The sequence below is a fragment of the Podarcis pityusensis genome (assembly GCF_964106645.2).
Source record: "Podarcis pityusensis genome assembly, chromosome: 10".
NCBI classification, from domain to species: domain Eukaryota; kingdom Metazoa; phylum Chordata; class Lepidosauria; order Squamata; family Lacertidae; genus Podarcis; species Podarcis pityusensis.
The window spans coordinates 9,667,954-9,682,168 of record NC_138035.1 but is presented as its reverse complement, the minus strand read 5'-3'; the positions used below and the strand labels follow the sequence as shown (position 1 = coordinate 9,682,168).

Genomic DNA, 14,215 nt, shown 5'->3' with positions numbered 1-14,215 from the left:
TTCATTTAACTGCAAAAATAAATCACGCATTCTTTGAAGATGTTTTGAAACACATTCACCCTCACTTAGTCTGGCTCGGTACAGAGTTCTCATTAATTTTGCTGCCAGCAGTGTCTCTGATGTGTATCGCTCTCAGTGCTTTCCAAATTTCACTTGCTGTTTCAAGGTCTCGCACATGAGATGAGACTTCTCTAAACTCAAAATTAAATTGGCATATGCTTTGTCCTCCAGCCTTTGGTCTGCTTCATCTACTTCTTCATCCTCATCTTTTACAGGAGGGTTAACAATAACAGTCCAACATTGTTCTTTCTTTAAAAATGCCTGCATCTGTAAACTCCATGACATATAATTGGACTCTCCCAGTTTCTCTACTGGAAAATATGAAGTTCCCCCTTGAGCTCCAGCTCCAAGTCCAGCCGTGGCTCCACCCAGCTTTCAGCTTTCCACTCAGTCTTTACTCACACGTGGCTTGAAGCATTGTTCGGCTCCTGGTCTCAAACAGACACTCCCTGCCGACGCCTTCACACAGCCAGCTGCTTGAGAAACGCTGAGTTGCTTCCAGTCTCTGGGTTCTTTTCCACACACTGTCTCTGCCCACTCAGGACAGGGCCCATAACCTGTTAGAGGGGGATTTTTCACTGGTGGCAGATGAACAGAACCTGACTCCATGAGACCGGTGTAAAACCAAGTTAAATAAGGACTTTATTTCAAAACAACAAACAGCAACGCTTTTTGTTTTTCTGCTGCTCTGCATAATCCACATCTTTTTAATCATTTTTTAATCATTCAATTTGTTACCTATTTCAACTCGGCTGGATTTACTCGAGACCTGCGAAGCTATGTATTTGTTTATACTGGTTCTTAAAATATTCAGGAAACATCAATTCCTCCTTGTATTCCCTATCTTCATTTTCTCTTATGCTGTTCGTCAGACCAGCCAGTTCACCATATTCGAACATTTTGCACTGCCATTCCTCCTTGGTGGGTATTAGACTTATTCTCCACCTTTGTGCCAGTAAGGTTGTAGCTGTGGCATTGGCGTATAGTTTCTTGTTTTCGGGGGACCTCCGTTGTTGTCATCCCCAAGAGGAAAATCTTGTCAGTGTTCGTAAAAAAAAAAGGTTCTGACCTCCCTTTGTCGCATCAGCCTGGTCCTTGGACCCTTGTCGGCATAAAAGAGTCCACGAGAAGAGTATCCTTGCAGAGTACTTTCTGCTTTTATTCTTAAAAGACTCTGCAAAAGCGAGCAGCAAGACGCACCTAGTTTTTGGAGGAGGAAAACAAGAAAAAAGATATTCTGAATCGCAGAAGCCAGAACAGCAAGAGGGATCGCTGCACAGTGAAAGCAGTAATCCCTCTTGCTGTTCTGGCTTCTGGGATAGTTGCGCAGCCTGCATTCGCTCCATAGGATGCACACACATTTCCCCTTTTTAGGAGGGAAAAAGTGAGTCTTAAAGAGCAAAAAATACAGTAAAGATTTTAAAATACAACGTGTACATAAACCACGGCGATACAATCTATTTTAAAGTCTTTGGGGTGCATGTATGTGATTTCTCCACAATGAATTTATTCCGCTTCTGTGGGGAAGAACGAGTCTGTCTTATGAGCCTCTCTTGCCCCCAAATCTCCCAGCAGGTGGGATGCATGCCGGCTATCCAATCATGTCTGATGTGACTGTGTCAGTGACTGGATGCCAGTCAGTGAAGATCACCAATATGCAAATGTACACTGAGGGGGCCTGGGATGCTCTCCGGGAGCTGGGTCACAACCAGCAGAGGAGTGGGTGGGATTTCCCACCCCATACCACAGATGCCACCTGCTATCTCTGGTCCATCTATGTCAATGAAACTGTGCTGGAAATCCCAAGAGAGAAAGCCCACCCGGATCTTGACCCCAATGTGAGGAAGAAGAGGGTGAAGGACTATATTCAAGGTGGAGCTCAGCTGAAGGACTTCACAGCCTGGACTGTGCTGGAACCCTACTTACAGGTAAATAAGCGGCTGCCCTGGGACTCGGGTGGCGCTGTGAGTTAAACCACAGAGCCTAGGACTTGCCGATCAGAAAGTCGGCGGTTCAAATCCCCGCGACGGGGTGAGCTCCCGTTGCTCGGTCCCTGCTCCTGCCAACCTAGCAGTTCGAAAGCATGTCAAAGTGCAAGTAGAGAAATAGGTACCGCTCCGGCAGGAAGGAGCAGTAGTGTTATTTGTAGTGGTAAAAAACTGGGGTTTTTTTTGGGGGGGGGGGGGAGAGTCTTAAAGTGTTGACCTGTGCATAGAAACAAAGTCAGGATGAGTCCTGAGTGGTCACAAAATGCTGTGGGTTTGTTTTTGTTTTTTTTTTTTGTAGGGAAGGGAGGAATACCGGAAAAAGAGTGGGAATGCAGTTGGGTGTTTGGGATCCCAAAGAACTGCACATCATACCATAGGTGCAGCCAAGGGGAGGGGACAGGGAGGGGCAGCTGCCCCCTAACAAAGGACCTGACCCCCCCTCCCAGAAATCCTGGCTACTCTTAGGCTTCATCCTGAGCCCTTTTTTTGCTGGTTTCATTTGTTCTCAACAGTAGGAGTGGGGAGAAGCCATGGGAACTATCTTAATAATAATAATAATAATATTTTATTTATATCCCGCCCTCCCCAGCCAAAGCCGGGCTCAGAGCGGCTAACAACAATAAAAGTAACACAGTTTACATAAAATCACAATCAAATAATTGAAATACATTCTAAAATCAATTCAGAATCAAATTAATGGCAACCATTGGGCTAGAGTTCTGTGAGGATTACCGAAGGACGGGGTCAGACTGTGCCTTGGCCAAAGGCCTGGTGGAACAGCTCTGTCTTGCAGGCCCTGTGGAAAGATGTCAAGCCTGCAGGGCCCTAGTCTCTTGTGACAGAGCGTTCCACCAGTTCGGGGCCACAGCCGAAAAAGCCCTGGCTCTGGTGAAATGGTGAAAACTGCTACTCTTTTTGGTAGCATAAGCCTGCAGAGAGACAGGGAATGCAGCACGGAAATTGTTCTTAAGTCCTTAGGAAAGGAACTGAATATACATACATATATACATAGATATATATTTATTTATATATATGAATTAAGTACTTAACCCAAGGTACCACTGTGTGTGTGTGTGTGTGTGTGAGTGTGTGTGCGTGCGCGCGCGCGCACACACACACACACACACACACACACACAGTGGTACCTTGGGTTAAGTACTTAATTCATTCCGGAGGTCCGTCCTTAACCTGAAACTGTTCTTAACCTGAGGTACCACTTTAGCTAATGGGGCCTCCTGCTGCCACCGTGTGATTTCTGTTCTCATCCTGAAGCAAAGTTCTTGACCCGAGGTACTATTTCTGGGTTAGCAGAGTCTGTAACCTGAAGCGTCTGTAACCCGAGGTACCACTGTGTGTGTGTGTGTGTGTGTATATATCTTCACCACTTCCCCAGTGGTAATTCTGTATTGATTGTTTTGGATGTTGTATGTGATGCCAATAAAAGGTTTGATGAAGATATTTCTTCAGTTGCAGGAGGCCTTTGGCTGGGACCCCTACATCCGCATCTTCGCAGAGTACCAAAAGATAACCTCCATCTCAAAGGACAACACCTTCAAGATGAATCAGTGGGCAATACGCTTCTCTACAGAAGTGAAGAAGGACCTGGGTCCTTTCTTTAAAGCCTGGGGGTGGCCGATTACAGATGAGCTCATTCAGGGGCTGGCCAGATCCTTCGGTCCCTGAGCAGGGGATCCAATGAAGGCGTACGAATAGTCCTGAGGAAGCGCAAGGGAAGCTAACAGAGGTCAGAACTAACTAAACACAGTGATCTTGCACAAAATCGACCCCTCGCAACACAAATTCCTTTGTAGTGATTCGCTTGCCAGCTACTGATGATACGGAGCAGTTTATTTGGCTGCTGCTGCTGCCTTAAAAAAATATAAGCACCTCTTGCTGAGTTGCCATTTAGTGCTGTACCCGAAGGAGCCTGGTTTATGGGCCTCTCCAGACTGGTGTTTTACCGCCGGTGTATCCCGCAGCTGTGGTGCAGCACGTTTAGCAAAGCTAAGCAGGGTCTGGGGTGGTTTCAAATTGGATGGGGGAACTTGCGTCTTGAGATTTATGCATTGCAGGGGGGTTGGACTTGATGGAAGGGGCCTGTCAGGGAACTGCCATCGGAGCCAGGGGGAGAGGGAGGGCTCCAGAGGGATTCCGGAGAGCGTCCCGGGAGGGAGAGAAGCAGCCCATCTTCTGGGGAAGGAAATCAGCGTAGCACCAGTGGAGAAGGGGGGCAGATGGGGGAATTGGCGAGGTGGCTCCATGACTCCTCACCGGGGACCAGCGGGGAGAGCATGCGTCCTCCGCTGCCCACACCCTCCCTGCGCAGAAGGCTTCCGCGCAGGGAGGCTAGGCGGAGACTAGGCGTCAAAGAACTTCTTTGCTGGAAGAAGTTCAAGAAACGGCCACTGGCGGATTCTGCCAGCAATTGAGACAGCCAAGGGTGAGTGGCTGTCCGGACAGAAAAGGTTCACTCAGGCAACCCAGCCAGGTGTAGCGCCGATTTACGCACGAGCAACCCCTTGAACCATTACAGGGCCCTTCCAATTCTATGATTCTATGACACAATAATAGTGCATTGGTGGTGGGGTTTTTTCTGCTTTATTGTTTTACTCTTTGAATATTTTTAATTGGATTTTAAATGTGTTAATACAAACCCAAGGGGGAGAAAATCATGTTAACGAAAGAAGAAGATTTGGGGTACATAAGACAGACATATCAGCCTCATTAAATGAAGAGATTTGCATCAAAAAAGTGTTGCGTCATTGGTGTCCTTATAGTATTTAAGAGAACATTTTGCCAGGGGAAACTAAAAGGGTGAAACCTGCATATAACCTCTTTATAAAGCCACCAGGGTCACATATATATCAAAGTCCCTTTCCTATTTAGGTATAACAAGAACGTCTCCCTTATACTTTAAAATTGCTCTTTCTTAGCAGTTCCCCTAAGCACACAGTACTGACAAACTAAATGTTCAAAAAAGGCATGTCCTAGATTTTTTGTCTAACCCACCATTCTTGCTGAATACTGATGTTTTCCAATGGCTGGACAAGTAAATCCCATCAAATACAACAGGAGTTTCTTCTGAGTAGCCAAACATAGGATTGTGTTGCAAGATGGGCAGAATTTATAGAGCGCAATGTTGATAACAACAATAAAACTGCTACCACCTAGAAACACGTCATAGTTTTCATTTTATTTAACAAGACTTGTGTACAGGTTTTGAAAAAAGAGATCTTAAAAAATAGAACATCTTCTCAATCCACCACCAGTTTCTTTTAAGAACTTCACAACCTGTGAATGGAATTGGCAGTGAGAGGACTTTGTGAGCATCTCTGGTTGGGAGATGATTTTATACATCCTTCCTCTATCTTGGGGATAAAACTAGCTCTCTCTGCAATCAGCTGCACACTAGTTACAGGAACCATTGAAAAGATCCACTTTCTTCTTCCCATAAAGTTCAGCTAGGATTTTCTGGAGGGTCTCCAAGCTGTATTCCTTGACTTCATTCTCACTGTTTTTCGCAAGGGCAGCCCAGGATTTTCTGTGCTGGTTATCAAGCACACAGCAAGCTGCCGACCAGATGTGGCTGGGCTTATTGACCCTGAGGTCCGAGATATACTCATCCCCTGGCACAGCTCCCACGAGGACGTACATATCATGGCAAGCCTGGGCTTCTTTCTTGAGGAGGCTCTCGTGCTCGGCCCAGGCACCTTCGTTGAGCTTGCTATACTGGGGCACGATATTGGTCAAAGTGGAAGTGGCCGCTCTGCTGTCCTCGTCCGGTTGGTGGCTCACTGGGTTCAAGTGCCCCTTTTCAATGCTTAAGGCCTGCGCATAATCGTCAAAAGTGGCCTGGCTCTTCTTAATCCCTGCGGCGGCGACGTTGGTTTCACGCTCGTCTTCCATGCCCTTCCCCAAAGTCGGGTCTACGAGCTGAAAAACAGCAAGGAAAATAGGTCAACTGCTCCCTGCTCAAACATGCAGTGGAACCAGGCAGAGGGCCTTCTCGGTAGTGGCGCCACCCTGTGGAACACCCTCCCTTCAGATGTGAAGGAAATAAGTAGCTATCCTATCTTTAAAAGACATCTGAAGGCAGCCCTGTTCAGGGAAGTTTTTAACATTTAATGCTGTATTGTTTTTAATACTTGATTGGGAGCTGCCCAAAGTGGCTGGGGAAACTCAGCCAGATGGGCGGGGTATAAATAATAAATTATTATTATTATTATTATTATTATTATTATTATTAACCAAACCTTTGAGACTGAGGCTACATCCATGCCATACAGCACTATCGTGTCACTTGGACAGGCTTGATTTCCTGCAAAGATTTCTGGGAACTTTCGTTTGTTAAAGGTGCTGAGAGTCGTTAGGAGACCCCCCCCAAAGCTACAATTCCCAGAGCCCACTGGGAAGAGGGATTGGTTGCTAAGCCACTCTGAGAATTGTGCAGAAAGCAGTGATGATAGGTTGCACATTAACTTTTACTCAGAGTTGACCTATTGAAATCAATGACCATGCATAATAATAATTTTATTATTTATGCCCCATCCATCTGACTGGGTTGCCTCTGCCACTCTGGGCAGCTTACAGCATATATAAAACATAGTAAAATATCAGACTTCCTGATACAGGGCTGCCTTCAGTTGTTTTCTAAAAGTCAGACAGTTGTTTATTTCCTTGACATCTGACGGGAGGGCGTTCCACAGGGAAGGCACCACTACCGAGAAGGCCTTCTGCCTGGTTCCCTGTAACTCTGCTTCTCGCAATGATTAAGGAAGGTTCGTTCATTTTAATGGGTCTACTCTTTGAGTAAAAGCTAGTTGGGCACAACCTAATAAGCACAAATGTATTTGTTTATAAAAACGGTTGTATACCACAATTTCATAAAGTGTATCAAACAAGTTTATAACACTTATAATAAAATCAGGTAAAGAACTGGAACAGATTCCCAGCTAATTACCGCAGAAAATGTTTATCTTCGTTGTCCACTTAAGCCTGGCGGCAAAGAAACATATTTAAGCAGATGTTTAAAGGTTAATCTATAGAAGACGGCTGCTGAATCTTGCAGGAGCAGTGAACCTGGGAGGGGGCTACCTGGTGTTGCTAAACTACAACTCCCACCGGCCCTAGCGAGCAAGAATGATGGGAGTTGTAGTTCAGCCATTGGTGACACCGGTTCCCTGAACCTGCTGTTTGGTGGCATTCCACAGGGATGGGACGACGACACTCAATTGTCAGCTGAGTCTCACCAAATATGGTGCAGAAAAACAGGTGGCAAAGTGGAAGGTCCTTTTGGATTGGGCAGGTGAGAAGTCCCCTTACCTGTGGCTCTATCATCCATCCTTGATATCTGTGTCCCTTTCCAGGCTTGCATTTGTAAGCGGAGTAGATGGGAATCCGCTTCTCCCGGTCGTACATCGTGGCAAAGCGATAGGCGTTCCTATAAAACTGGCAGATCTTGGCTTCTCTGGGCGGCGTCAGAGATTCTCCAGGGGGCATCTTGTCCAAGAAGAACTCGAGGCAGTTCTTAAAATCCTGGACCACCTCTCCCTTTGTGGCAGCGAGAAAACGTGCAGCCCCATAGAGGAGGAAAGGCAGCAACATTCCTAAGCTGTGTTTACCGTCCTATAGGTACCGTCCGAAACCTAGAGGTGTCAGAAGCGATGCAAGAGGTGGTGAATCAATGGTCACTGTCAAGATCTTATAAAGAAGAGGTCAGCAAGAATTTCTCCCAGGGGTTTTTGTGTGTGTGTGAAAATGTCAGATGTGGAGGAGAAACGGGTGGGTTGGTGCAGGGTTATCAAAAATGCAGAGGCAGCCATGAATCTGATAAGGAACATCAGAGCCACTCCCTCTCTGAGTTTACCCACAATTTGCAATTCAAGCCGGAGGAACGTGAGAATACAAATCCCTGTTTGAATTTGCACACCAGAGGTATTGATAAGGCACAGAAAGGGGTGAAAGATATGTAATGTGCTTGCTGTTAACGTGGTCTGCTTCCAATGAATTTCAAAGTCACTATAGCAGGCATCAGAAATAACTTCATATATTTAGTTGGAATCTCCTGTCTTGTAATTTGAATATATTGGTTTCTGTCCTCCTCTCTGGAGCAGCAGAAAACCAGCTTGCTCCATCCTCCATGTGGCAGTCCTTCAGCTATCACATCACCTGTCTTCTTTTCTCCAGGCTAAACATGCCCAATAAAATTAGTTTGAGTTTCTTTAGCTTACCTACCAATAAGACTTTCCCAGTAGTGATGTATGGAAGTGAGAGCTGGACCATAAAGAAGGCTGATCGCCGAAGAATTGATGGAGAACGAGATGGTGGGACAGTGTTCTCGCAGCTACCAGCATGAGTTTGACCAAACTGCGGGAGGCAGTGGAAGACAGGAGTGCCTGGCGTGCTCTGGTCCCTGGGGTCACGAAGAGGCAGACACGACTAAACGACTAAACAACAACAAACCGATAAGACATTTCCTTCTTCAGTAGACAGGTGTTCAGACAGCTGTTAACAGCCGCAGTTCTTTGACACAGAGCAGCAGCCGATCCTGATTTTTAAGTGTATCTGTCACGTCAACAGAGTGGTTTTTCATTTTGCTTGTGGTGAATTTCAAATCTTTGGGAGTGTTGGGTGCCTCTGGGGTAGAGAAGCCTGCCTCTATCGTGCCCCCAAGCAGAAAGGAAGGTTGTTTTGCATGAAGTTCCAGCTAGATCAGTTGCTGCCTCTGAAGTTCACTGAAGCAGATTTTCTGGCCGCAGTCTGTTTCCCCTCCCATTGCATCCAGTCCTATTTCCAGCCTTTCTGTAAATGGAGAATAGTTTAATTCAGGCATGGCCAAACTTGGTGGTCCAGCTGTTTTGGGACTACAACTCCCATCATCCCTGACCACTGGTCCTGTTAGCTAGGGATGATGGGAGTTGTAGTCCCAAAACAGCTGGAGGGCCAACTTTGGCCATGCCTGGTTTAATTGAACAAAATAAAGTAGAAATAAAAAGTGGATGAAGAAGAAAATATATATTAAAGTGTATCATTTTATATGCAAACAACTTCAATACCATTGCCTAGGATATAAGCATATAAATGTTATTATTATCCAAATACATATATGTTCATAACCTACTATATTTTTTGTAAACACGGTCCAAATATCATTATACTTGTCCAGAAAAAGTCTACACTTTTAAGCGATCTGTCCATAAGTTGCGAGTGTTGTCATATCTCAAAATCCATTGACCAAAAAGAAGCCATAGATTTATCTTTCCAATGCATCAATCTCTGTCTTTGGGCTGTAAGTAAGGGCATGAAAAATCAATTTACACTGCCCAGTTGTACAATACAATAGGTTTGTAATTCCAAATAATATTTTCCTCTGGCCTATTTCCAGTCTTGTGTATGTGTGTGAATGTTAAAAACTTTGGGGAGATTTGTAGGAGAGAATCTGGAGGCTCAACAAGTCTCTCTCTCTCGCCACTGGACCAGAGCCAAGGCTAGTTTAGTCCATTGCCCTGATCTCTGCAATCATAATAAATAATAATAATAATAAAATTTTATTTATATCCTGCCCTCCCCAGCGGAAGCCGGGCTCAGAGTGGCTAACAACAGTAAAAGTAACACAGCATTCTAAAATCAATTCATTTTAAAGTCAAATTAATGGCAACCACTGGGCTACATTTCTATGAGGATTACCAAAGGAGAGGGTCAGGCTATGTCCTGGTCAAAGGCCCTGCGGAAAGATGTCAAGTCCCGCAGGGCCCTAGTCTCTTGTGACAGAGCGTTCCACCAGATCGGGGCCACGGCCAAAAAAGCCCTGGCTCTGGTCGAGGCCAGCCTAACCTCCCTGTGGCCCGGGATCTCCAAGATGTTTTTATTTGAAGACCGTAAGGTCCTCTGTGGGACATACCAGGAGAGGTGGTCCCGTAGGTGCGAGGGTCCTAGGCCGTATAGGGCTTTAAAGGTTAAAACCAGCACCTCAAACCTGATCCTGTACTCCACCGGGAGCTAGTGTGGCTACAGATAGCACTACAGATATGTACTTTTGTATCATTTTAGTGTGGGCATGTGCATTCTGTGACGGGAGATTTTCTAAGCTGTTTTTCAGCCACCCCCAGCTTGATTTGCTTCCAGTCCCATCCAGTATGAGCATACTGGGTGCAGCTGATGGGAACCGGAGATCCAAAACACTTGGAAATATTTGGGAAGGTTGCCTGGGATGCCTCTAACCCCCCTTACAATGGCAGCAACCTTTGGTAGCATAGCTAACCAATTAAAAGATGTTTCAGGCTGCAATATCCTTGACCACCTTGCCCGGCAGTAAGCCCATTTAACTCAATGGGGTGTCTCCTGAATAAAGACTGCACTGGGACCCCGGTTCCTTGCTTAGCCTCAGTGCCAGTGATTTAACATTTTGAAAGACTCTCTAATCTTGAGTCAGATTCCTGCTAGCTCAGGGCCAAATGTGATTCTGATGTCCCTTTGCATTTACAACACAGGCTTTTTTTCTTTTTAAATGCAAAGTGTATCAGCTGCAGGGCTGAAAATTAACAAGATTTACTCTCTCTGTAGTTCCCTTTCCCCTTGCCTTTCTTCTTTCTTTATTGCATTTATATCCCAACTTTTTCTTTCAGGATCTCAGGTTCTCCCTCTTTTGTTTTGTTTTGCTTTGAATTTAGGTAGTTAAGCCTAGAATGGTGGTTACGCCTCCACCGCCTCCAATATTGAATTTATTCTGTGTTTGTCAAATTTCTGATTTTTTAATGTAGTGGCCTGCTGTGCTTTTTGTATATTTGTATTTGGACATCTTGAAATTTTGCAGAAAGCTGCTTTGGGTACAGCTCATTGTGGGAAAGCGGCATATAAGTAAACTCAATAAGTAAAGCAATCTCCACAACAGCCCTGTGAGGTACTTTTGGCTGAGAGGCCAGCCAGCGAGCTTCATGGATGAGGACTCGAACCCAGATTCCCAAGTCCTAGTTCAGCAATCTAACCACTGCATTATTAGCTCTCATTGCTATTCTTCTTCTTTGGCAATTACTCATAAGATTGTCTTCCATGAACACTGTCTTAACAGTGGGTCTGTAAGTGACTGTGGAGGCCAATTCTGGATCCACACGTCCTTCCACAGTGGGGACATAGGTTTCTGGGCGCGAGTTGATCAAGGTGTGGATTTGCTAAGCATGCTTTCATCTTAGCATGTTTCTCCCTTGCGTCCCGAGTTCGAGTGTCTTCAAAGCCCATGACATCTTTGGTAAAGGCTGTTCTCCAGCTGGAGCACTCGCAGGCCAGTGTTTCCGAGTTGTGGGTGTTTATACTACATTTTTTTAGATTTGCCTTGAGAGAGTCTTTAAACCTCTTTTGTTGACCACCAGCATTACGCTTTCCATTTTTAAGTTTGCAATAGAGTAGTTGCTTTGGAAGACGATAATCAGGCATCCGAACAACATGAACAGTCCAACGAAGCTGTTGAAGAATCATTGACACTGGTGATCTTTGCTTCTTCCAGTACACTGCTATTAGGCTGCCTGTCTTCCCAAGTGATTTGTAAATTTTTCCAGACACCAGTGATAGAATCTTTCAAGGAGTTGGAGATGGCGTTTATAAGTGGTCCATGTGTCACAAGCATGCAGTAAGGTGGGTAGTACAATGGCTTTGTAAACAAGCATTTTGGTTTCACTGTGAATGGCCTTTTACTTTTTCCTCATTGCTATAGTAGTAGTCTTCTCTTCTTTGGCGATCCCTCATAGCCAAGTAAGATTGTCTTCAATAAACACGGTCTTAACAATGAGTCCGTAAGTGACTGTGGAGGCCAGTTCTGGATCCACACGTCCTTCCACAGTGGGGACATTGGTTTCCAGGCAGGAGTTGATCACAGTGTGGATTTGCCAAGTGTGCCTTCCTCTTAGCACGTTTCTCCCTTGCGTCCTGAGTTCGAGTGTCTTCAAAGCCCATGACACCTTTGGTAAAGGCTGTTCTCCAACTGGAGCGCTCGCAGGCCAGTGTTTCCCAGTTGTCAGTGTTTATACTACATATAGTAGTAGTATGACTTGCTTTACCCCAGAAGGTCCCAGGGTGAGCTCAGCAACTTAAAATTCAGTTTTTAAAACAGTTAAAACAAATTAGGAATAGGATATTATTACAATACCATTTGCCTTAAAAAAAATCTGCATATTAAAAATCAAAGGTGCATTTAATGGGACATCTGGGGTGGACCCAGATTAATGGACCCCCCCCCCTTCCCCTCACAAAGTTACAATTCCCAGAGAGGCAACTCTGGAAATTGTAGCTCTCTGATGCACCCTAACAACTCCCAGCACCCTTAATAAACTACATCTCCCAGGATTCTTTGCGGGAACCCACGACTGCTTAAAGTGGTATCCTAGTGCTTTGAATGTATGGAATGAATGCAACCAGAATTATATTTTCCTGGGAAGAGGTAATATTTATTTAACTCAGTTTAAACCTGACACACCACACAGACATACATGGACTGAGGCGGACAGAGCAATAGCAGGCAAGCAACCTATTTATGAATCACTCAAAAATAGCAGTAATATCTGCTCCCAGCATTCACTCACATGGGCACTTGGCTTTTGCTTTGTCGGGTAGAAGAGGATTAAAGCAAAAGCACCAAAAATAAATCTTCAGCTTGTTCAAACAGTGTAATTCCAAATCTCTTTGTTTCATGGAGCTCGGGCGCCCTCTTGTGCTCAAAGGCTGTCACTTACCCACAACAACAACAACAACAACAACAACATAGCAATTGACAGCATGTCAGGTTGCTGCTTTTAAATGGGGGGGGGGGGAATCACTGTTGCTATTTTGTGCAAGGTACATTTTGTCTGTTTTGCTTTCTGTACTTTTTGAAACAGTTGGTTCCTCTGCCAGAAACGACAGAGCCTAACAGAGGACGCATATGTTTGTAGGAGGAATGTGCTGAGACAGAAGATGCGCTCTGTGTTTAATGAGCTGAGGGCCAGGCAGGGAGAGCTGGGGACCACATACCTGAAGGAGCATCTCCACCCCCATCATTCAGCCCAGAAACTGAAGTCCAGCTCCGAGGGCCTTCTGGCGGTTCCCTCACTGCGAGAAGCAAAGCTACAGGGAACCAGGCAGAGGGCCTTCTCGGTGGTGGCGCCCGCCCTGTGGAACGCCCTCCCACCAGATGTCAAGGCAATAAACAGCTATCTGACTTTTAGAAGACATCTGAAGGCAGCCCTGTTTAGGGAAGCTTTTAATGTTTGATGCTTTGTCACTTTTTTATTATTAATATAATCATTAATTATGTTGGGAGCCATCCAGAGTGGCTGGGGAAACCCGGCCAGATGGGTGGGGTATAAATAATATTCTTGTTATTTGCAAACCTGAGATTTCCCTTGGGAGGTTTCCCTCCTTCATTGCAAGTTTTTTTTAAAAAAAAAGTTTTATTACATTTTCAATTTTTTGTAATCACAATATCCATACATAAATCAATAAGCTCAAACATCACTCTATCCGAGCATTAACCTCCTCCCGCCCCTCTTTCTGACTTCCTTACATATTTACCTTCTTAGCATTTCTATAGCCACTTTTTTTTACCTTCTCTCTTATTTTTATATTTCCTCTTATTAAACGTAAATCGGTTCCTCATATTGTCATTACAAAACATTTCATCTCAAAGCTACAAACGTTTTCAGATGTTTACAATATTCTTTCATATATAATAGAAATTTGCTCTAGTCCTTTTGAAACATTTCCTTCATTGCAAGTTTTTAAGCCCAAGTTTGATGGCCCCCTTTCACAGATGCCTTAGCTGATATTCCTGCACCACGGGGGGGTTGGACTAGATGACCCTTGGGTCCCTTCTAAATCTACAATTCCATGTCTACCTAAAACCCTGAAGACCCACAGACAGTACAGATCTATATCTATCTTTCTGTTGCACTTATATCCCACCTTTTTGTCCAAGGTACCCAAGGTGAGGGAGGTGAGACTTAAGAGGCAGTAACTGGCCCAAAGTCACACTCAGTGAACTCCATGGCTGAGTGGGAATTCGAACCCTTGTCTCCCCCCCCCCCCCAAGTCCCAATCAAGCACTCTAACCATGACACCACGCTGGCTTCGTATTGAAAACAAATCAAACGTGGCAAGAAAAACTGATGAGTTATGCAAAGTAGGCTAAACTGACATATAAA

At 45.0% G+C, this 14,215-nt stretch overlaps 1 protein-coding gene across 1 annotated transcript in view; it reads right to left on the bottom strand.

Annotated features, from left to right (window-relative positions):
• The window catches only part of LOC308486196 (TRPM8 channel-associated factor homolog), a 186,204-nt gene that overhangs the window by 31,595 nt on the left and 140,394 nt on the right, over positions 1-14,215 (bottom strand). The window contains exon 5 of the mRNA XM_081022695.1: positions 5,058-5,981. The gene's annotated coding sequence lies outside the window, so the exon portion shown is untranslated. The remainder of the gene's footprint in view (positions 1-5,057; positions 5,982-14,215) is intronic.